This window comes from Asterias rubens, chromosome 12 (genome assembly GCF_902459465.1).
Source record: "Asterias rubens chromosome 12, eAstRub1.3, whole genome shotgun sequence".
NCBI lineage: Eukaryota > Metazoa > Echinodermata > Asteroidea > Forcipulatida > Asteriidae > Asterias > Asterias rubens.
Genome location: NC_047073.1, coordinates 8,532,107 through 8,546,057, shown reverse-complemented (window position 1 = coordinate 8,546,057; position 13,951 = coordinate 8,532,107). Strand labels below are relative to the sequence as shown.

Sequence of the window (13,951 nt, the reverse complement as noted above, 5' to 3'; positions counted from 1 at the left end):
TTGCTATTTCTCAATAAAAGAGTCTTAAAAAGGATAAATGTAAAGGCACCGCCCGGATTCGAACCGGGGATCTCCTGTTTACTAGACAGGCGCTTTGCCAACTAAGCCACGGCGCCTCTTGACAAAGTTTCATTTGATTGTAGTAAAAAATGTTTCTAGCATGATATTCATTCAAAAAATGTTGAAAAGTGAAACCATGGTCGCCCGGTAGGGGACTTGAACCCCTGACCCTCAGATTAAAAGTCTGATGCTCTACCGACTGAGCTAACCGGGCTCTGACAAACTCTCAATAAGAAACACGTTATGAAATGACAAGTATACAAATATGGCTAGTTCAAAGGGTAGGTTAAAACCTGTAGGCACCGCCCGGACTCGAACCGGGGATCTCCTGTTTACTAGACAGGCGCATTACCAACTAAGCCACGGCGCCCGTTAGCAGAGTTTTATTTGATTGTAGTAAAAATGTCCCTAGCGTGATATTCATTCACATTTTTTTTAAAAGACAAACAATGGTCGCCCGGTAGGGGACTTGAACCCGTGACCCTCAGATTAAAAGTCTGATGCTCTACCGACTGAGCTAACCGGGCTCTGGTTATAATAGTTAATTTCAAGCTTTGAATCTTGCTACTTCTCAATAAAAGAGTCTTAAAAAGGATAAATGTAAAGGCACCGCCCGGATTCGAACCGGGGATCTCCTGTTTACTGGACAGGCGCTTTGCCAACTATGCCACGGCGCCTATAATATCCAAAACGCGATTTAAAATAAGCTATTGTCGATAGCAAAATGTGGAAGCTAAACTATTTTGTTTGTCACCAGACGAACAACGCCCGTTAGGGGACTTGAACCCCTGACCCTCAGATTAAAAGCCTGATGCTCTACCGACTGAGCTAACCGGGCTCTGAAGAATATACATTCAAAGCCAAGTTTAAAGATTTTGACCAGAAAGCGTCAAGGCGGAAACTGTATTGTTTAAAACAAAAAGGCACCGCCCGGATTTGAACCGGGGATCTCCTGTTTACAAGACAGGCGCTTTAACCAACTAAGCCACGGCGCCAGATGCTCTCAAATGCTGTTATTTTATAAACATGTGATTAATTTTTACTTTGAAAAGAATGGGGTAAAAAGGCCTATAGCTTGGTTTCAACTAAACTTTCGAATCTCAAGCTTCAGTCAAAGGATTACAGAACAGGGTGTATTTCTTGCGGCCGAAAAAAAATGTACATTGAGAAAATAATTGAGAAAAAAGGCACCGCTCGGATTTGAACCGGGGATCTCCTGTTTACTAGACAGGCGCTTTAACAACTATAAGCCACGGCGCCTTTTGACAAAGTTTCATTTGATTGTAGTAAAAAATATTACTAGCATGATATTCATTCCAAAAAATTTCAAAAGTGAAAACATGGTCGCCTGGTAGGGGACTTGAACCCCTGACCCTCAGATTAAAAGTCTGATGCTCTACCGACTGAGCTAACCGGGCTCTGACAAACTCTCAATAAGAAACACATTATGAAATGACAAGTATACAAATATGGCTAGTTCAAAGGGTAGGTTAAAACCTGTAGGCACCGCCCGGACTCGAACCGGGGATCTCCTGTTTACTAGACAGGCGCTTTACCAACTAAGCCACGGCGCCCGTTAGCAAAGTTTTATTTGATTGTAGTAAAAATGTCCCTAGCGTGATATTCATTAAAAAATATTTTAAAAGACAAACAATGGTCGCCCGGTAGGGGACTTGAACCCCTGACCCTCAGATTAAAAGTCTGATGCTCTACCGACTGAGCTAACCGGGCTCTGGTTATAATAGTTAATTTCAAGCTTTGAATCTTGCTATTTCTCAATAAAAGAGTCTTTAAAAAGGATAAATGTAAAGGCACCGCCCGGATTCGAACCGGGGATTTCCTGTTTACTAGACAGGCGCTTTGCCAACTAAGCCACGGCGCCTCTTGACAAAGTTTCATTTGATTGTAGTAAACAATGTTTCTAGCATGATATTCATTCAAAAAATGTTGAAAAGTGAAACCATGGTCGCCCGGTAGGGGACTTGAACCCCTGACCCTCAGATTAAAAGTCTGATGCTCTACCGACTGAGCTAACCGGGCTCTGACAAACTCTCAATAAGAAACACATTATGGAATGACAAGTATACAAATATGGCTAGTTCAAAGGGTAGGTTAAAACCTGTAGGCACCGCCCGGACTCGAACCGGGGATCTCCTGTTTACTAGACAGGCGCTTTACCAACTAAGCCACGGCGCCCGTTAGCAAAGTTTTATTTGATTGTAGTAAAAATGTCCCTAGCGTGATATTCATTCACATTTTTTTTAAAAGACAAACAATGGTCGCCCGGTAGGGGACTTGAACCCGTGACCCTCAGATTAAAAGTCTGATGCTCTACCGACTGAGCTAACCGGGCTCTGGTTATAATAGTTAATTTCAAGCTATTGCTATTTCTCAATAAAAGAGTCTTGAAAAGGATAAATGTAAAGGCACCGCCCGGATTCGAACCGGGGATCTCCTGTTTACTAGACAGGCGCTTTGCCAACTAAGCCACGGCGCCTCTTGACAAAGTTTCATTTGATTGTAGTAAAAAATGTTTCTAGCATGATATTCATTCAAAAAATGTTGAAAAGTGAAACCATGGTCGCCCGGTAGGGGACTTGAACCCCTGACCCTCAGATTAAAAGTCTGATGCTCTACCGACTGAGCTAACCGGGCTCTGACAAACTCTCAATAAGAAACACGTTATGAAATGACAAGTATACAAATATGGCTAGTTCAAAGGGTAGGTTAAAACCTGTAGGCACCGCCCGGACTCGAACCGGGGATCTCCTGTTTACTAGACAGGCGCATTACCAACTAAGCCACGGCGCCCGTTAGCAGAGTTTTATTTGATTGTAGTAAAAATGTCCCTAGCGTGATATTCATTCACATTTTTTTTAAAAGACAAACAATGGTCGCCCGGTAGGGGACTTGAACCCGTGACCCTCAGATTAAAAGTCTGATGCTCTACCGACTGAGCTAACCGGGCTCTGGTTATAATAGTTAATTTCAAGCTTTGAATCTTGCTACTTCTCAATAAAAGAGTCTTAAAAAGGATAAATGTAAAGGCACCGCCCGGATTCGAACCGGGGATCTCCTGTTTACTGGACAGGCGCTTTGCCAACTATGCCACGGCGCCTATAATATCCAAAACGCGATTTAAAATAAGCTATTGTCGATAGCAAAATGTGGAAGCTAAACTATTTTGTTTGTCACCAGACGAACAACGCCCGTTAGGGGACTTGAACCCCTGACCCTCAGAATAAAAGCCTGATGCTCTACCGACTGAGCTAACCGGGCTCTGAAGAATATACATTCAAAGCCAAGTTTAAAGATTTTGACCAGAAAGCGTCAAGGCGGAAACTGTATTGTTTAAAACAAAAAGGCACCGCCCGGATTTGAACCGGGGATCTCCTGTTTACAAGACAGGCGCTTTAACCAACTAAGCCACGGCGCCAGATGCTCTCAAATGCTGTTATTTTATAAACATGTGATTAATTTTTACTTTGAAAAGAATGGGGTAAAAAGGCCTATAGCTTGGTTTCAACTAAACTTTCGAATCTCAAGCTTCAGTCAAAGGATTACAGAACAGGGTGTATTTCTTGCGGCCGAAAAAAAATGTACATTGAGAAAATAATTGAGAAAAAAGGCACCGCTCGGATTTGAACCGGGGATCTCCTGTTTACTAGACAGGCGCTTTAACAACTATAAGCCACGGCGCCTTTTGACAAAGTTTCATTTGATTGTAGTAAAAAATATTCCTAGCATGATATTCATTCCAAAAAAATTTCAAAAGTGAAAACATGGTCGCCCGGTAGGGGACTTGAACCCCTGACCCTCAGATTAAAAGTCTGATGCTCTACCGACTGAGCTAACCGGGCTCTGACAAACTCTCAATAAGAAACACATTATGAAATGACAAGTATACAAATATGGCTAGTTCAAAGGGTAGGTTAAAACCTGTAGGCACCGCCCGGACTCGAACCGGGGATCTCCTGTTTACTAGACAGGCGCTTTACCAACTAAGCCACGGCGCCCGTTAGCAAAGTTTTATTTGATTGTAGTAAAAATGTCCCTAGCGTGATATTCATTACAAATTTTTTTAAAAGACAAACAATGGTCGCCCGGTAGGGGACTTGAACCCGTGACCCTCAGATTAAAAGTCTGATGCTCTACCGACTGAGCTAACCGGGCTCTGGTTATAATAGTTAATTTCAAGCTTTGAATCTTGCTATTTCTCAATAAAAGAGTCTTAAAAAGGATAAATGTAAAGGCACCGCCCGGATTCGAACCGGGGATCTTCCTGTTTACTAGACAGGCGCTTTGCCAACTAAGCCACGGCGCCTCTTGACAAAGTTTCATTTGATTGTAGTAAAAAATGTTTCTAGCATGATATTCATTCAAAAAATGTTGAAAAGTGAAACCATGGTCGCCCGGTAGGGGACTTGAACCCCTGACCCTCAGATTAAAAGTCTGATGCTCTACCGACTGAGCTAACCGGGCTCTGACAAACTCTCAATAAGAAACACGTTATGAAATGACAAGTATACAAATATGGCTAGTTCAAAGGGTAGGTTAAAACCTGTAGGCACCGCCCGGACTCGAACCGGGGATCTCCTGTTTACTAGACAGGCGCATTACCAACTAAGCCACGGCGCCCGTTAGCAGAGTTTTATTTGATTGTAGTAAAAATGTCCCTAGCGTGATATTCATTCACATTTTTTTTAAAAGACAAACAATGGTCGCCGGTAGGGGACTTGAACCCGTGACCCTCAGATTAAAAGTCTGATGCTCTACCGACTGAGCTAACCGGGCTCTGGTTATAATAGTTAATTTCAAGCTTTGAATCTTGCTACTTCTCAATAAAAGAGTCTTAAAAAGGATAAATGTAAAGGCACCGCCCGGATTCGAACCGGGGATCTCCTGTTTACTGGACAGGCGCTTTGCCAACTATGCCACGGCGCCTATAATATCCAAAATGCGATTTAAAATAAGCTATTGTCGATAGCAAAATGTGGAAGCTAAACTATTTTGTTTGTCACCAGACGAACAACGCCCGTTAGGGGACTTGAACCCCTGACCCTCAGATTAAAAGCCTGATGCTCTACCGACTGAGCTAACCGGGCTCTGAAGAATATACATTCAAAGCCAAGTTTAAAGATTTTGACCAGAAAGCGTCAAGGCGGAAACTGTATTGTTTAAAACAAAAAGGCACCGCCCGGATTTGAACCGGGGATCTCCTGTTTACAAGACAGGCGCTTTAACCAACTAAGCCACGGCGCCAGATGCTCTCAAATGCTGTTATTTTATAAACATGTGATTAATTTTTACTTTGAACAGAATGGGGTAAAAAGGCCTATAGCTTGGTTTCAACTAAACTTTCGAATCTCAAGCTTCAGTCAAAGGATTACAGAACAGGGTGTATTTCTTGCGGCCGAAAAAAAATGTACATTGAGAAAATAATTGAGAAAAAAGGCACCGCTCGGATTTGAACCGGGGATCTCCTGTTTACTAGACAGGCGCTTTAACAACTATAAGCCACGGCGCCTTTTGACAAAGTTTCATTTGATTGTAGTAAAAAATATTCCTAGCATGATATTCATTCCAAAAAAATTTCAAAAGTGAAAACATGGTTGTCCGGTAGGGGACTTGAACCCCTGACCCTCAGATTAAAAGCCTGATGCTCTACCGACTGAGCTAACCGGGCTCTGAAGAATATACATTCAAAGCCAAGTTTAAAGATTTTGACCAGAAAGCGTCAAGGCGGAAACTGTATTGTTTAAAACAAAAAGGCACCGCCCGGATTCGAACCGGGGATTTCCTGTTTACTAGACAGGCGCTTTGCCAACTAAGCCACGGCGCCTCTTGACAAAGTTTCATTTGATTGTAGTAAAAAATGTTTCTAGCATGATATTCATTCAAAAAATGTTGAAAAGTGAAACCATGGTCGCCCGGTAGGGGACTTGAACCCCTGACCCTCAGATTAAAAGTCTGATGCTCTACCGACTGAGCTAACCGGGCTCTGACAAACTCTCAATAAGAAACACGTTATGAAATGACAAGTATACAAATATGGCTAGTTCAAAGGGTAGGTTAAAACCTGTAGGCACCGCCCGGACTCGAACCGGGGATCTCCTGTTTACTAGACAGGCGCATTACCAACTAAGCCACGGCGCCCGTTAGCAAAGTTTTATTTGATTGTAGTAAAAATGTCCCTAGCGTGATATTCATTCACATTTTTTTTAAAAGACAAACAATGGTCGCCCGGTAGGGGACTTGAACCCGTGACCCTCAGATTAAAAGTCTGATGCTCTACCGACTGAGCTAACCGGGCTCTGGTTATAATAGTTAATTTCAAGCTTTGAATCTTGCTACTTCTCAATAAAAGAGTCTTAAAAAGGATAAATGTAAAGGCACCGCCCGGATTCGAACCGGGGATCTCCTGTTTACTGGACAGGCGCTTTGCCAACTATGCCACGGCGCCTATAATATCCAAAACGCGATTTAAAATAAGCTATTGTCGATAGCAAAATGTGGAAGCTAAACTATTTTGTTTGTCACCAGACGAACAACGCCCGTTAGGGGACTTGAACCCCTGACCCTCAGATTAAAAGCCTGATGCTCTACCGACTGAGCTAACCGGGCTCTGAAGAATATACATTCAAAGCCAAGTTTAAAGATTTTGACCAGAAAGCGTCAAGGCGGAAACTGTATTGTTTAAAACAAAAAGGCACCGCCCGGATTTGAACCGGGGATCTCCTGTTTACAAGACAGGCGCTTTAACCAACTAAGCCACGGCGCCAGATGCTCTCAAATGCTGTTATTTTATAAACATGTGATTAATTTTTACTTTGAACAGAATGGGGTAAAAAGGCCTATAGCTTGGTTTCAACTAAACTTTCGAATCTCAAGCTTCAGTCAAAGGATTACAGAACAGGGTGTATTTCTTGCGGCCGAAAAAAAATGTACATTGAGAAAATAATTGAGAAAAAAGGCACCGCTCGGATTTGAACCGGGGATCTCCTGTTTACTAGACAGGCGCTTTAACAACTATAAGCCACGGCGCCTTTTGACAAAGTTTCATTTGATTGTAGTAAAAAATATTCCTAGCATGATATTCATTCCAAAAAAATTTCAAAAGTGAAAACATGGTCGTCCGGTAGGGGACTTGAACCCCTGACCCTCAGATTAAAAGCCTGATGCTCTACCGACTGAGCTAACCGGGCTCTGAAGAATATACATTCAAAGCCAAGTTTAAAGATTTTGACCAGAAAGCGTCAAGGCGGAAACTGTATTGTTTAAAACAAAAAGGCACCGCCCGGATTCGAACCGGGGATTTCCTGTTTACTAGACAGGCGCTTTGCCAACTAAGCCACGGCGCCTCTTGACAAAGTTTCATTTGATTGTAGTAAAAAATGTTTCTAGCATGATATTCATTCAAAAAATGTTGAAAAGTGAAACCATGGTCGCCCGGTAGGGGACTTGAACCCCTGACCCTCAGATTAAAAGTCTGATGCTCTACCGACTGAGCTAACCGGGCTCTGACAAACTCTCAATAAGAAACACGTTATGAAATGACAAGTATACAAATATGGCTAGTTCAAAGGGTAGGTTAAAACCTGTAGGCACCGCCCGGACTCGAACCGGGGATCTCCTGTTTACTAGACAGGCGCATTACCAACTAAGCCACGGCGCCCGTTAGCAAAGTTTTATTTGATTGTAGTAAAAATGTCCCTAGCGTGATATTCATTCACATTTTTTTTAAAAGACAAACAATGGTCGCCCGGTAGGGGACTTGAACCCGTGACCCTCAGATTAAAAGTCTGATGCTCTACCGACTGAGCTAACCGGGCTCTGGTTATAATAGTTAATTTCAAGCTTTGAATCTTGCTACTTCTCAATAAAAGAGTCTTAAAAAGGATAAATGTAAAGGCACCGCCCGGATTCGAACCGGGGATCTCCTGTTTACTGGACAGGCGCTTTGCCAACTATGCCACGGCGCCTATAATATCCAAAACGCGATTTAAAATAAGCTATTGTCGATAGCAAAATGTGGAAGCTAAACTATTTTGTTTGTCACCAGACGAACAACGCCCGTTAGGGGACTTGAACCCCTGACCCTCAGATTAAAAGCCTGATGCTCTACCGACTGAGCTTACCGGGCTCTGAAGAATATACATTCAAAGCCAAGTTTAAAGATTTTGACCAGAAAGCGTCAAGGCGGAAACTGTATTGTTTAAAACAAAAAGGCACCGCCCGGATTTGAACCGGGGATCTCCTGTTTACAAGACAGGCGCTTTAACCAACTAAGCCACGGCGCCAGATGCTCTCAAATGCTGTTATTTTATAAACATGTGATTAATTTTTACTTTGAAAAGAATGGGGTAAAAAGGCCTATAGCTTGGTTTCAACTAAACTTTCGAATCTCAAGCTTCAGTCAAAGGATTACAGAACAGGGTGTATTTCTTGCGGCCGAAAAAAAATGTACATTGAGAAAATAATTGAGAAAAAAGGCACCGCTCGGATTTGAACCGGGGATCTCCTGTTTACTAGACAGGCGCTTTAACAACTATAAGCCACGGTGCCTTTTGACAAAGTTTCATTTGATTGTAGTAAAAAATATTCCTAGCATGATATTCATTCCAAAAAAATTTCAAAAGTGAAAACATGGTCGCCCGGTAGGGGACTTGAACCCCTGACCCTCAGATTAAAAGTCTGATGCTCTACCGACTGAGCTAACCGGGCTCTGACAAACTCTCAATAAGAAACACATTATGAAATGACAAGTATACAAATATGGCTAGTTCAAAGGGTAGGTTAAAACCTGTAGGCACCGCCCGGACTCGAACCGGGGATCTCCTGTTTACTAGACAGGCGCTTTACCAACTAAGCCACGGCGCCCGTTAGCAAAGTTTTATTTGATTGTAGTAAAAATGTCCCTAGCGTGATATTCATTAAAAAATATTTTAAAAGACAAACAATGGTCGCCCGGTAGGGGACTTGAACCCGTGACCCTCAGATTAAAAGTCAGATGCTCTACCGACTGAGCTAACCGGGCTCTGGTTATAATAGTTAATTTCAAGCTTTGAATCTTGCTATTTCTCAATAAAAGAGTCTTAAAAAGGATAAATGTAAAGGCACCGCCCGGATTCGAACCGGGGATCTCCTGTTTACTAGACAGGCGCTTTGCCAACTAAGCAACGGCGCCTCTTGACAAAGTTTCATTTGATTGTAGTAAAAAATGTTTCTAGCATGATATTCATTCAAAAAATGTTGAAAAGTTAAAACCATGGTCGCCCGGTAGGGGACTTGAACCCCTGACCCTCAGATTAAAAGTCTGATGCTCTACCGACTGAGCTAACCGGGCTCTGACAGACTCTCAATAAGAAACACGTTATGAAATGACAAGTATACAAATATGGCTAGTTCAAAGGGTAGGTTAAAACATGAGGCACCGCCCGGACTCGAACCGGGGATCTCCTGTTTACTAGACAGGCGCATTACCAACTAAGCCACGGCGCCCGTTAGCAAAGTTTTATTTGATTGTAGTAAAAATGTCCCTAGCGTGATATTCATTCACATTTTTTTTAAAAGACAAACAATGGTCGCCCGGTAGGGGACTTGAACCCGTGACCCTCAGATTAAAAGTCTGATGCTCTACCGACTGAGCTAACCGGGCTCTGGTTATAATAGTTAATTTCAAGCTTTGAATCTTGCTATTTCTCAATAAAAGAGTCTTAAAAAGGATAAATGTAAAGGCACCGCCCGGATTCGAACCGGGGATCTCCTGTTTACTAGACAGGCGCTTTGCCAACTAAGCCACGGCGCCTCTTGACGAAGTTTCATTTGATTGTAGTAAAAAATGTTTCTAGCATGATATTCATTCAAAAAATGTTGAAAAGTGAAACCACGGTCGCCCGGTAGGGGACTTGAATCATTGACCCTCAGATTAAAAGTCTGATGCTCTACCGACTGAGCTAACCGGGCTCTGGTTATAATAGTTAATTTCAAGCTTTGAATCTTGCTACTTCTCAATAAAAGAGTCTTAAAAAGGATAAATGTAAAGGTACCGCCCGGATTCGAACCGGGGATCTCCTGTTTACTGGACAGGCGCTTAGCCAACTATGCCACGGCGCCTCTTGACGAAGTTTCATTTGATTGTAGTAAAAAATGTTTCTAGCATGATATTCATTCAAAAAATGTTGAAAAGTGAAACCACGGTCGCCCGGTAGGGGACTTGAATCATTGACCCTCAGATTAAAAGTCTGATGCTCTACCGACTGAGCTAACCGGGCTCTGGTTATAATAGTTAATTTCAAGCTTTGAATCTTGCTACTTCTCAATAAAAGAGTCTTAAAAAGGATAAATGTAAAGGTACCGCCCGGATTCGAACCGGGGATCTCCTGTTTACTGGACAGGCGCTTAGCCAACTATGCCACGGCGCCTATAATATACAAAATGCGATTTAAAATAAGCTATTGTCGATAGCAAAATGTGGAAGCTAAACTATTTTGTTTGTCACCAGACAAACAACGCCCGGTAGGGGACTTGAACCCCTGACCCTCAGATTAAAAGCCTGATGCTCTACCGACTGAGCTAACCGGGCTCTGAAGAATATACATTCAAAGCCAAGTTTAAAGATTTTGACCAGAAAGCGTCAAGGCGGAAACTGTATTGTTTAAAACAAAAAGGCACCGCCCGGATTTGAACCGGGGATCTCCTGTTTACAAGACAGGCGCTTTAACCAACTAAGCCACGGCGCCAGATGCTATCAAATGCTGTTATTTTATAAACATGTGATTAATTTTTACTTTGAACAGAATGGGGTAAAAAGGCCTATAGCTTGGTTTCAACTAAACTTTCGAATCTCAAGCTTCAGTCAAAGGATTACAGAACAGGGTGTTCACAGTTAAAAACACTGGACACCTTTGGTAATAAAATTGTCAAAGACCAGTCTTCTCACAACATTATGCACAAAATTAACAAACCTGTGAACATTTGAACTCAATTGGTCGTCGAAGGTGCGAGTTAATAATGGCTGAAAAACACCCTTGTCACGCGAAGTTGTGTGCTTTCTTTGAGACCTCACGCGTGAGGTCTCGAAGTCGATTCAAATATTTTACTGAGAATTTACTTCTTTCTCTCAAAAACTACGTTACTTTAGAGGGAGCCGTTTCTCACAATGTTTTATACTATCAACAGCTCCCAATTACTCGTTACCAAGTAGGTTTTTATGCTTACCATTATTTTGAGTAATAACCAAAAGTGTCCAGTCCCTATAAGACTAGTCTTATAGGAGAACAGAGGACTAGCCATATGTTTTAATAACCAATAAACAAATCATATTTGACTTATCATCCTAGTTAGGACTATGCAAGTCCGATCCCCATGATGTTGTCCGTGGTAGGGCGTGGTCGTAAACGACTATACACAGTTGCCCAAATTAGATGTTTGTACAGGCTCCACCTAACTCTTTCAAACGCAACCTTAAATCAACATCATGAATATTCATGAATAGTTTGTATACGCCAGAAGCAACAAACACATCTGTTGGCGCCCGATTGCGGACAAGTTCAATGCTTCACGAAACATCACCAAAATTCGGGAATAAACTGAAAATGCCCTGTAGAAATTGTACAGACCACAATTTGAAATGTGCCGTCATTGAACACTTTTTGGTTTTGACAAAAAGGGTATTACAGACACTGGACGCCTTTGGTAATATTGTCACAGACCAGTATTCTCACTTGGTCTATGTCAACAACATGCACAACATAACCTGTGGATATTTGAACTCGATCGAAGTTGTCTGCTTTCCGATGAGGTCTCCAAATCAATTCACATACTTTACTGAAAAATTACCATACTTTTTTCTCAAAAACTATGTTACTTCAGAGGGAGCCGTTTCTCACAATGTTTTATACTATCAACAACTCTCCATTGCTTAGGCCAAGTAAGTTTTTATGCAAACAATAATTTTCAGTATAATTACCAATTGTGTACATAGTGCCTTTAAACAAGGTGGCATTTTACACCATTATATGACACAAGGTTAGAGATCAATTTCCCCCCATTTTTATCTAAGGAATCCATCTGCTGGAATGGGTCCCCAACAAACCTTGACCTTGGAGTCCCTCCTTAAAGATTTACATACAATAGCAGAGTTGCATCATTGCAAAAAGACAATGAATATTACATTTTGTGAAAAGTATCATTTGTTTGTTTACTTTCAAGCTTCTGCCGACTCATTACGCCCACAGAGCTGTTTATTTAACCCATTCGGCAGAGAAACTGGACTTCAAACAGTTAATGTCATCCTTGCTCTATGATGTCATCAAACAACAGGGTTTTCATTGTCTTTCTAGATTGTTGGACCATAATGGAGGTGATTATTGAACCATTGTTACTGTTTGGGGTCAACTTGAACCAAAGTTGAACTTACTTTTTTGTTTTGCATTGATTTTACCAGCTGAAGTGTCTCCATGTAAAATGTTTACGTGTTCAAGAAGTACTTGCATAACAGGTAATACGGGTTGCATAATTGGTTGATGTTTTGGTAGACTTTTTGGTTATTAATCGAATAATCCAGCTTCAGAACCACTCATTTTCCTTCGGATGTTCGTCTTTCTAATGCTTAAGTGGATAAATATAAGGTTTTTTTTTAACTTCGGTTATCTGTGTCCAGTTCAATTGAGAAAATAGAATTAGCTGTTGCAATCTGCTTACCAACAAAACGGACCTATGGTAATAAGCCTGAATGCAAACAACACCCAAATGAATGGCCAGACGTTTCGACCTTAGCAGAGAGTATCTCGAAGGCTAAGAAGAAAGCCTTTAAAAAGAAAGCCTTCGAGCAAGACTGTCATAAATGCCCAACTTCCAAGAGCTGCTCAATCACAGAAAGTAGATAAGCAGACTAGAACGTGGTAACCAAACAAACTGTTAAGTCCACATGCACAATTTGTGATGGTATCCTGCTCTCGTTTACACTGGACACTATTGGTAATTATCAAAGACCAGTCTTCTCACTTGGTGTATTTCATTGTATACATAAAATAACAAACCTGTGAAAGTTTGAGCTCGATTGGTCGTCGGAGTTGCAAGACTTTGAAAGAGGAAACACCCTTGTCACACGAAGTTGTGTGCTTTCAGATGCTTGATTTCGATACATCAAATTCTAAATCTGAGGTCTCGAAATCAAACTCGTTGAAAATTACTTCTTTCTCGAAAACGTACGTCACTTCAGAGGGAGCCGTTTCTCACAATGTTTTATAATTTCAACCGTTCCCCATTACTCGTTACCAAGTAAGGTTTCATGATAATAATTATTTTGAGTAATTACCAACAGTGTCCACTGCCTTTAAGCACCTCTATGAAATTGGGCTCTGGTCATAAACAATTCTTTTGGTGTTTAATTTAGTAAAGATTACAAAGCATACCACAGAGCTGAGCAATTTTCTTGGAGAACAATGGGGAAAGGAAACTATAGGAACAAGCCCATGACTAGGAACTATTTATATATAACTTGTTTGTAAGTTAATAGCTTTGATTGGCTATAAATGTCCCGTTTTTTATGGATGACTTCCTATAATACTTTGTTCCTCTTGTTTTGCTATAAATGTGTTGTTCGTGCTTGTGTATGCCTCTGAAGAAGGTCCGGCTTGGATCGAAAGCCAAGCCCAACTCCCTACTAGATTTGGACCTTTGTGTGGAGCAAATAACTATGGAAAGGCATCCAGAAAAAAAGAGGTCGATATAGCCAAAGTTGTTAATTTACAAACAACGGGGAAGATATATATATATATATTTTAGGGAGGGGTTCAGGTGAGGACTGAGAGCCCAAAATAACAAAAGCTCATCACCGGGTCAGGTATTCTTATCTTATCTACATGTAAGTCTAAACATTGAGAAA

General features: G+C 41.5%; 66 non-coding genes across 66 annotated transcripts; all 66 read right to left on the bottom strand.

Annotated features, from left to right (window-relative positions):
* Nucleotides 1-43: 43 nt before the first annotated feature.
* On the bottom strand, nucleotides 44-116 carry Trnat-agu. Its single transcript has one exon. It is a non-coding gene; the product is annotated as a tRNA-Thr (tRNA).
* An 85-nt stretch (nucleotides 117-201) lies between these two features.
* Nucleotides 202-274, bottom strand: Trnak-uuu. The gene has a single exon. It is a non-coding gene; the product is annotated as a tRNA-Lys (tRNA).
* Nucleotides 275-357: 83 nt separating this feature from the next.
* Trnat-agu lies at nucleotides 358-430 on the bottom strand. Its single transcript has one exon. It is a non-coding gene; the product is annotated as a tRNA-Thr (tRNA).
* Nucleotides 431-514: 84 nt separating this feature from the next.
* On the bottom strand, nucleotides 515-587 carry Trnak-uuu. Its single transcript has one exon. It is a non-coding gene; the product is annotated as a tRNA-Lys (tRNA).
* Nucleotides 588-664: 77 nt separating this feature from the next.
* Trnat-agu lies at nucleotides 665-737 on the bottom strand. Its single transcript has one exon. It is a non-coding gene; the product is annotated as a tRNA-Thr (tRNA).
* Nucleotides 738-825: 88 nt separating this feature from the next.
* Trnak-uuu lies at nucleotides 826-898 on the bottom strand. The gene has a single exon. It is a non-coding gene; the product is annotated as a tRNA-Lys (tRNA).
* An 83-nt stretch (nucleotides 899-981) lies between these two features.
* Nucleotides 982-1,055, bottom strand: Trnat-ugu. Its single transcript has one exon. It is a non-coding gene; the product is annotated as a tRNA-Thr (tRNA).
* Nucleotides 1,056-1,245: 190 nt separating this feature from the next.
* Nucleotides 1,246-1,320, bottom strand: Trnat-agu. Its single transcript has one exon. It is a non-coding gene; the product is annotated as a tRNA-Thr (tRNA).
* Nucleotides 1,321-1,405: 85 nt separating this feature from the next.
* On the bottom strand, nucleotides 1,406-1,478 carry Trnak-uuu. The gene has a single exon. It is a non-coding gene; the product is annotated as a tRNA-Lys (tRNA).
* An 83-nt stretch (nucleotides 1,479-1,561) lies between these two features.
* Nucleotides 1,562-1,634, bottom strand: Trnat-agu. The gene has a single exon. It is a non-coding gene; the product is annotated as a tRNA-Thr (tRNA).
* Nucleotides 1,635-1,718: 84 nt separating this feature from the next.
* Trnak-uuu lies at nucleotides 1,719-1,791 on the bottom strand. Its single transcript has one exon. It is a non-coding gene; the product is annotated as a tRNA-Lys (tRNA).
* A 78-nt stretch (nucleotides 1,792-1,869) lies between these two features.
* On the bottom strand, nucleotides 1,870-1,942 carry Trnat-agu. Its single transcript has one exon. It is a non-coding gene; the product is annotated as a tRNA-Thr (tRNA).
* Nucleotides 1,943-2,027: 85 nt separating this feature from the next.
* Nucleotides 2,028-2,100, bottom strand: Trnak-uuu. The gene has a single exon. It is a non-coding gene; the product is annotated as a tRNA-Lys (tRNA).
* An 83-nt stretch (nucleotides 2,101-2,183) lies between these two features.
* Nucleotides 2,184-2,256, bottom strand: Trnat-agu. The gene has a single exon. It is a non-coding gene; the product is annotated as a tRNA-Thr (tRNA).
* Nucleotides 2,257-2,340: 84 nt separating this feature from the next.
* Nucleotides 2,341-2,413, bottom strand: Trnak-uuu. Its single transcript has one exon. It is a non-coding gene; the product is annotated as a tRNA-Lys (tRNA).
* Nucleotides 2,414-2,484: 71 nt separating this feature from the next.
* Trnat-agu lies at nucleotides 2,485-2,557 on the bottom strand. The gene has a single exon. It is a non-coding gene; the product is annotated as a tRNA-Thr (tRNA).
* An 85-nt stretch (nucleotides 2,558-2,642) lies between these two features.
* Nucleotides 2,643-2,715, bottom strand: Trnak-uuu. Its single transcript has one exon. It is a non-coding gene; the product is annotated as a tRNA-Lys (tRNA).
* Nucleotides 2,716-2,798: 83 nt separating this feature from the next.
* Trnat-agu lies at nucleotides 2,799-2,871 on the bottom strand. Its single transcript has one exon. It is a non-coding gene; the product is annotated as a tRNA-Thr (tRNA).
* Nucleotides 2,872-2,955: 84 nt separating this feature from the next.
* On the bottom strand, nucleotides 2,956-3,028 carry Trnak-uuu. Its single transcript has one exon. It is a non-coding gene; the product is annotated as a tRNA-Lys (tRNA).
* Nucleotides 3,029-3,105: 77 nt separating this feature from the next.
* Nucleotides 3,106-3,178, bottom strand: Trnat-agu. Its single transcript has one exon. It is a non-coding gene; the product is annotated as a tRNA-Thr (tRNA).
* An 88-nt stretch (nucleotides 3,179-3,266) lies between these two features.
* Trnak-uuu lies at nucleotides 3,267-3,339 on the bottom strand. The gene has a single exon. It is a non-coding gene; the product is annotated as a tRNA-Lys (tRNA).
* Nucleotides 3,340-3,422: 83 nt separating this feature from the next.
* Nucleotides 3,423-3,496, bottom strand: Trnat-ugu. The gene has a single exon. It is a non-coding gene; the product is annotated as a tRNA-Thr (tRNA).
* A 190-nt stretch (nucleotides 3,497-3,686) lies between these two features.
* Nucleotides 3,687-3,761, bottom strand: Trnat-agu. The gene has a single exon. It is a non-coding gene; the product is annotated as a tRNA-Thr (tRNA).
* An 86-nt stretch (nucleotides 3,762-3,847) lies between these two features.
* Trnak-uuu lies at nucleotides 3,848-3,920 on the bottom strand. The gene has a single exon. It is a non-coding gene; the product is annotated as a tRNA-Lys (tRNA).
* Nucleotides 3,921-4,003: 83 nt separating this feature from the next.
* On the bottom strand, nucleotides 4,004-4,076 carry Trnat-agu. The gene has a single exon. It is a non-coding gene; the product is annotated as a tRNA-Thr (tRNA).
* An 84-nt stretch (nucleotides 4,077-4,160) lies between these two features.
* Trnak-uuu lies at nucleotides 4,161-4,233 on the bottom strand. The gene has a single exon. It is a non-coding gene; the product is annotated as a tRNA-Lys (tRNA).
* A 77-nt stretch (nucleotides 4,234-4,310) lies between these two features.
* Trnat-agu lies at nucleotides 4,311-4,384 on the bottom strand. Its single transcript has one exon. It is a non-coding gene; the product is annotated as a tRNA-Thr (tRNA).
* An 85-nt stretch (nucleotides 4,385-4,469) lies between these two features.
* Nucleotides 4,470-4,542, bottom strand: Trnak-uuu. The gene has a single exon. It is a non-coding gene; the product is annotated as a tRNA-Lys (tRNA).
* An 83-nt stretch (nucleotides 4,543-4,625) lies between these two features.
* Trnat-agu lies at nucleotides 4,626-4,698 on the bottom strand. Its single transcript has one exon. It is a non-coding gene; the product is annotated as a tRNA-Thr (tRNA).
* Nucleotides 4,699-4,782: 84 nt separating this feature from the next.
* Trnak-uuu lies at nucleotides 4,783-4,854 on the bottom strand. The gene has a single exon. It is a non-coding gene; the product is annotated as a tRNA-Lys (tRNA).
* A 77-nt stretch (nucleotides 4,855-4,931) lies between these two features.
* On the bottom strand, nucleotides 4,932-5,004 carry Trnat-agu. Its single transcript has one exon. It is a non-coding gene; the product is annotated as a tRNA-Thr (tRNA).
* Nucleotides 5,005-5,092: 88 nt separating this feature from the next.
* Nucleotides 5,093-5,165, bottom strand: Trnak-uuu. The gene has a single exon. It is a non-coding gene; the product is annotated as a tRNA-Lys (tRNA).
* Nucleotides 5,166-5,248: 83 nt separating this feature from the next.
* Trnat-ugu lies at nucleotides 5,249-5,322 on the bottom strand. The gene has a single exon. It is a non-coding gene; the product is annotated as a tRNA-Thr (tRNA).
* Nucleotides 5,323-5,512: 190 nt separating this feature from the next.
* On the bottom strand, nucleotides 5,513-5,587 carry Trnat-agu. The gene has a single exon. It is a non-coding gene; the product is annotated as a tRNA-Thr (tRNA).
* Nucleotides 5,588-5,673: 86 nt separating this feature from the next.
* Trnak-uuu lies at nucleotides 5,674-5,746 on the bottom strand. Its single transcript has one exon. It is a non-coding gene; the product is annotated as a tRNA-Lys (tRNA).
* Nucleotides 5,747-5,829: 83 nt separating this feature from the next.
* Trnat-agu lies at nucleotides 5,830-5,902 on the bottom strand. The gene has a single exon. It is a non-coding gene; the product is annotated as a tRNA-Thr (tRNA).
* An 85-nt stretch (nucleotides 5,903-5,987) lies between these two features.
* Trnak-uuu lies at nucleotides 5,988-6,060 on the bottom strand. Its single transcript has one exon. It is a non-coding gene; the product is annotated as a tRNA-Lys (tRNA).
* Nucleotides 6,061-6,143: 83 nt separating this feature from the next.
* Trnat-agu lies at nucleotides 6,144-6,216 on the bottom strand. The gene has a single exon. It is a non-coding gene; the product is annotated as a tRNA-Thr (tRNA).
* An 84-nt stretch (nucleotides 6,217-6,300) lies between these two features.
* Nucleotides 6,301-6,373, bottom strand: Trnak-uuu. Its single transcript has one exon. It is a non-coding gene; the product is annotated as a tRNA-Lys (tRNA).
* Nucleotides 6,374-6,450: 77 nt separating this feature from the next.
* Trnat-agu lies at nucleotides 6,451-6,523 on the bottom strand. The gene has a single exon. It is a non-coding gene; the product is annotated as a tRNA-Thr (tRNA).
* An 88-nt stretch (nucleotides 6,524-6,611) lies between these two features.
* Trnak-uuu lies at nucleotides 6,612-6,684 on the bottom strand. Its single transcript has one exon. It is a non-coding gene; the product is annotated as a tRNA-Lys (tRNA).
* An 83-nt stretch (nucleotides 6,685-6,767) lies between these two features.
* Nucleotides 6,768-6,841, bottom strand: Trnat-ugu. Its single transcript has one exon. It is a non-coding gene; the product is annotated as a tRNA-Thr (tRNA).
* A 190-nt stretch (nucleotides 6,842-7,031) lies between these two features.
* Nucleotides 7,032-7,106, bottom strand: Trnat-agu. The gene has a single exon. It is a non-coding gene; the product is annotated as a tRNA-Thr (tRNA).
* An 86-nt stretch (nucleotides 7,107-7,192) lies between these two features.
* On the bottom strand, nucleotides 7,193-7,265 carry Trnak-uuu. The gene has a single exon. It is a non-coding gene; the product is annotated as a tRNA-Lys (tRNA).
* An 83-nt stretch (nucleotides 7,266-7,348) lies between these two features.
* Trnat-agu lies at nucleotides 7,349-7,421 on the bottom strand. Its single transcript has one exon. It is a non-coding gene; the product is annotated as a tRNA-Thr (tRNA).
* An 85-nt stretch (nucleotides 7,422-7,506) lies between these two features.
* Trnak-uuu lies at nucleotides 7,507-7,579 on the bottom strand. The gene has a single exon. It is a non-coding gene; the product is annotated as a tRNA-Lys (tRNA).
* Nucleotides 7,580-7,662: 83 nt separating this feature from the next.
* Nucleotides 7,663-7,735, bottom strand: Trnat-agu. Its single transcript has one exon. It is a non-coding gene; the product is annotated as a tRNA-Thr (tRNA).
* An 84-nt stretch (nucleotides 7,736-7,819) lies between these two features.
* On the bottom strand, nucleotides 7,820-7,892 carry Trnak-uuu. The gene has a single exon. It is a non-coding gene; the product is annotated as a tRNA-Lys (tRNA).
* Nucleotides 7,893-7,969: 77 nt separating this feature from the next.
* Nucleotides 7,970-8,042, bottom strand: Trnat-agu. Its single transcript has one exon. It is a non-coding gene; the product is annotated as a tRNA-Thr (tRNA).
* An 88-nt stretch (nucleotides 8,043-8,130) lies between these two features.
* On the bottom strand, nucleotides 8,131-8,203 carry Trnak-uuu. The gene has a single exon. It is a non-coding gene; the product is annotated as a tRNA-Lys (tRNA).
* An 83-nt stretch (nucleotides 8,204-8,286) lies between these two features.
* Nucleotides 8,287-8,360, bottom strand: Trnat-ugu. The gene has a single exon. It is a non-coding gene; the product is annotated as a tRNA-Thr (tRNA).
* A 190-nt stretch (nucleotides 8,361-8,550) lies between these two features.
* Trnat-agu lies at nucleotides 8,551-8,625 on the bottom strand. Its single transcript has one exon. It is a non-coding gene; the product is annotated as a tRNA-Thr (tRNA).
* Nucleotides 8,626-8,711: 86 nt separating this feature from the next.
* Nucleotides 8,712-8,784, bottom strand: Trnak-uuu. The gene has a single exon. It is a non-coding gene; the product is annotated as a tRNA-Lys (tRNA).
* An 83-nt stretch (nucleotides 8,785-8,867) lies between these two features.
* Nucleotides 8,868-8,940, bottom strand: Trnat-agu. Its single transcript has one exon. It is a non-coding gene; the product is annotated as a tRNA-Thr (tRNA).
* Nucleotides 8,941-9,024: 84 nt separating this feature from the next.
* On the bottom strand, nucleotides 9,025-9,097 carry Trnak-uuu. The gene has a single exon. It is a non-coding gene; the product is annotated as a tRNA-Lys (tRNA).
* A 77-nt stretch (nucleotides 9,098-9,174) lies between these two features.
* Trnat-agu lies at nucleotides 9,175-9,247 on the bottom strand. The gene has a single exon. It is a non-coding gene; the product is annotated as a tRNA-Thr (tRNA).
* An 86-nt stretch (nucleotides 9,248-9,333) lies between these two features.
* Nucleotides 9,334-9,406, bottom strand: Trnak-uuu. Its single transcript has one exon. It is a non-coding gene; the product is annotated as a tRNA-Lys (tRNA).
* An 82-nt stretch (nucleotides 9,407-9,488) lies between these two features.
* Trnat-agu lies at nucleotides 9,489-9,561 on the bottom strand. The gene has a single exon. It is a non-coding gene; the product is annotated as a tRNA-Thr (tRNA).
* An 84-nt stretch (nucleotides 9,562-9,645) lies between these two features.
* On the bottom strand, nucleotides 9,646-9,718 carry Trnak-uuu. The gene has a single exon. It is a non-coding gene; the product is annotated as a tRNA-Lys (tRNA).
* Nucleotides 9,719-9,795: 77 nt separating this feature from the next.
* On the bottom strand, nucleotides 9,796-9,868 carry Trnat-agu. The gene has a single exon. It is a non-coding gene; the product is annotated as a tRNA-Thr (tRNA).
* Nucleotides 9,869-9,953: 85 nt separating this feature from the next.
* On the bottom strand, nucleotides 9,954-10,026 carry Trnak-uuu. Its single transcript has one exon. It is a non-coding gene; the product is annotated as a tRNA-Lys (tRNA).
* Nucleotides 10,027-10,103: 77 nt separating this feature from the next.
* Trnat-agu lies at nucleotides 10,104-10,176 on the bottom strand. The gene has a single exon. It is a non-coding gene; the product is annotated as a tRNA-Thr (tRNA).
* An 85-nt stretch (nucleotides 10,177-10,261) lies between these two features.
* Nucleotides 10,262-10,334, bottom strand: Trnak-uuu. Its single transcript has one exon. It is a non-coding gene; the product is annotated as a tRNA-Lys (tRNA).
* A 77-nt stretch (nucleotides 10,335-10,411) lies between these two features.
* On the bottom strand, nucleotides 10,412-10,484 carry Trnat-agu. The gene has a single exon. It is a non-coding gene; the product is annotated as a tRNA-Thr (tRNA).
* An 88-nt stretch (nucleotides 10,485-10,572) lies between these two features.
* Nucleotides 10,573-10,645, bottom strand: Trnak-uuu. Its single transcript has one exon. It is a non-coding gene; the product is annotated as a tRNA-Lys (tRNA).
* An 83-nt stretch (nucleotides 10,646-10,728) lies between these two features.
* On the bottom strand, nucleotides 10,729-10,802 carry Trnat-ugu. The gene has a single exon. It is a non-coding gene; the product is annotated as a tRNA-Thr (tRNA).
* Between the last annotated feature and the right edge of the window lie 3,149 nt (nucleotides 10,803-13,951).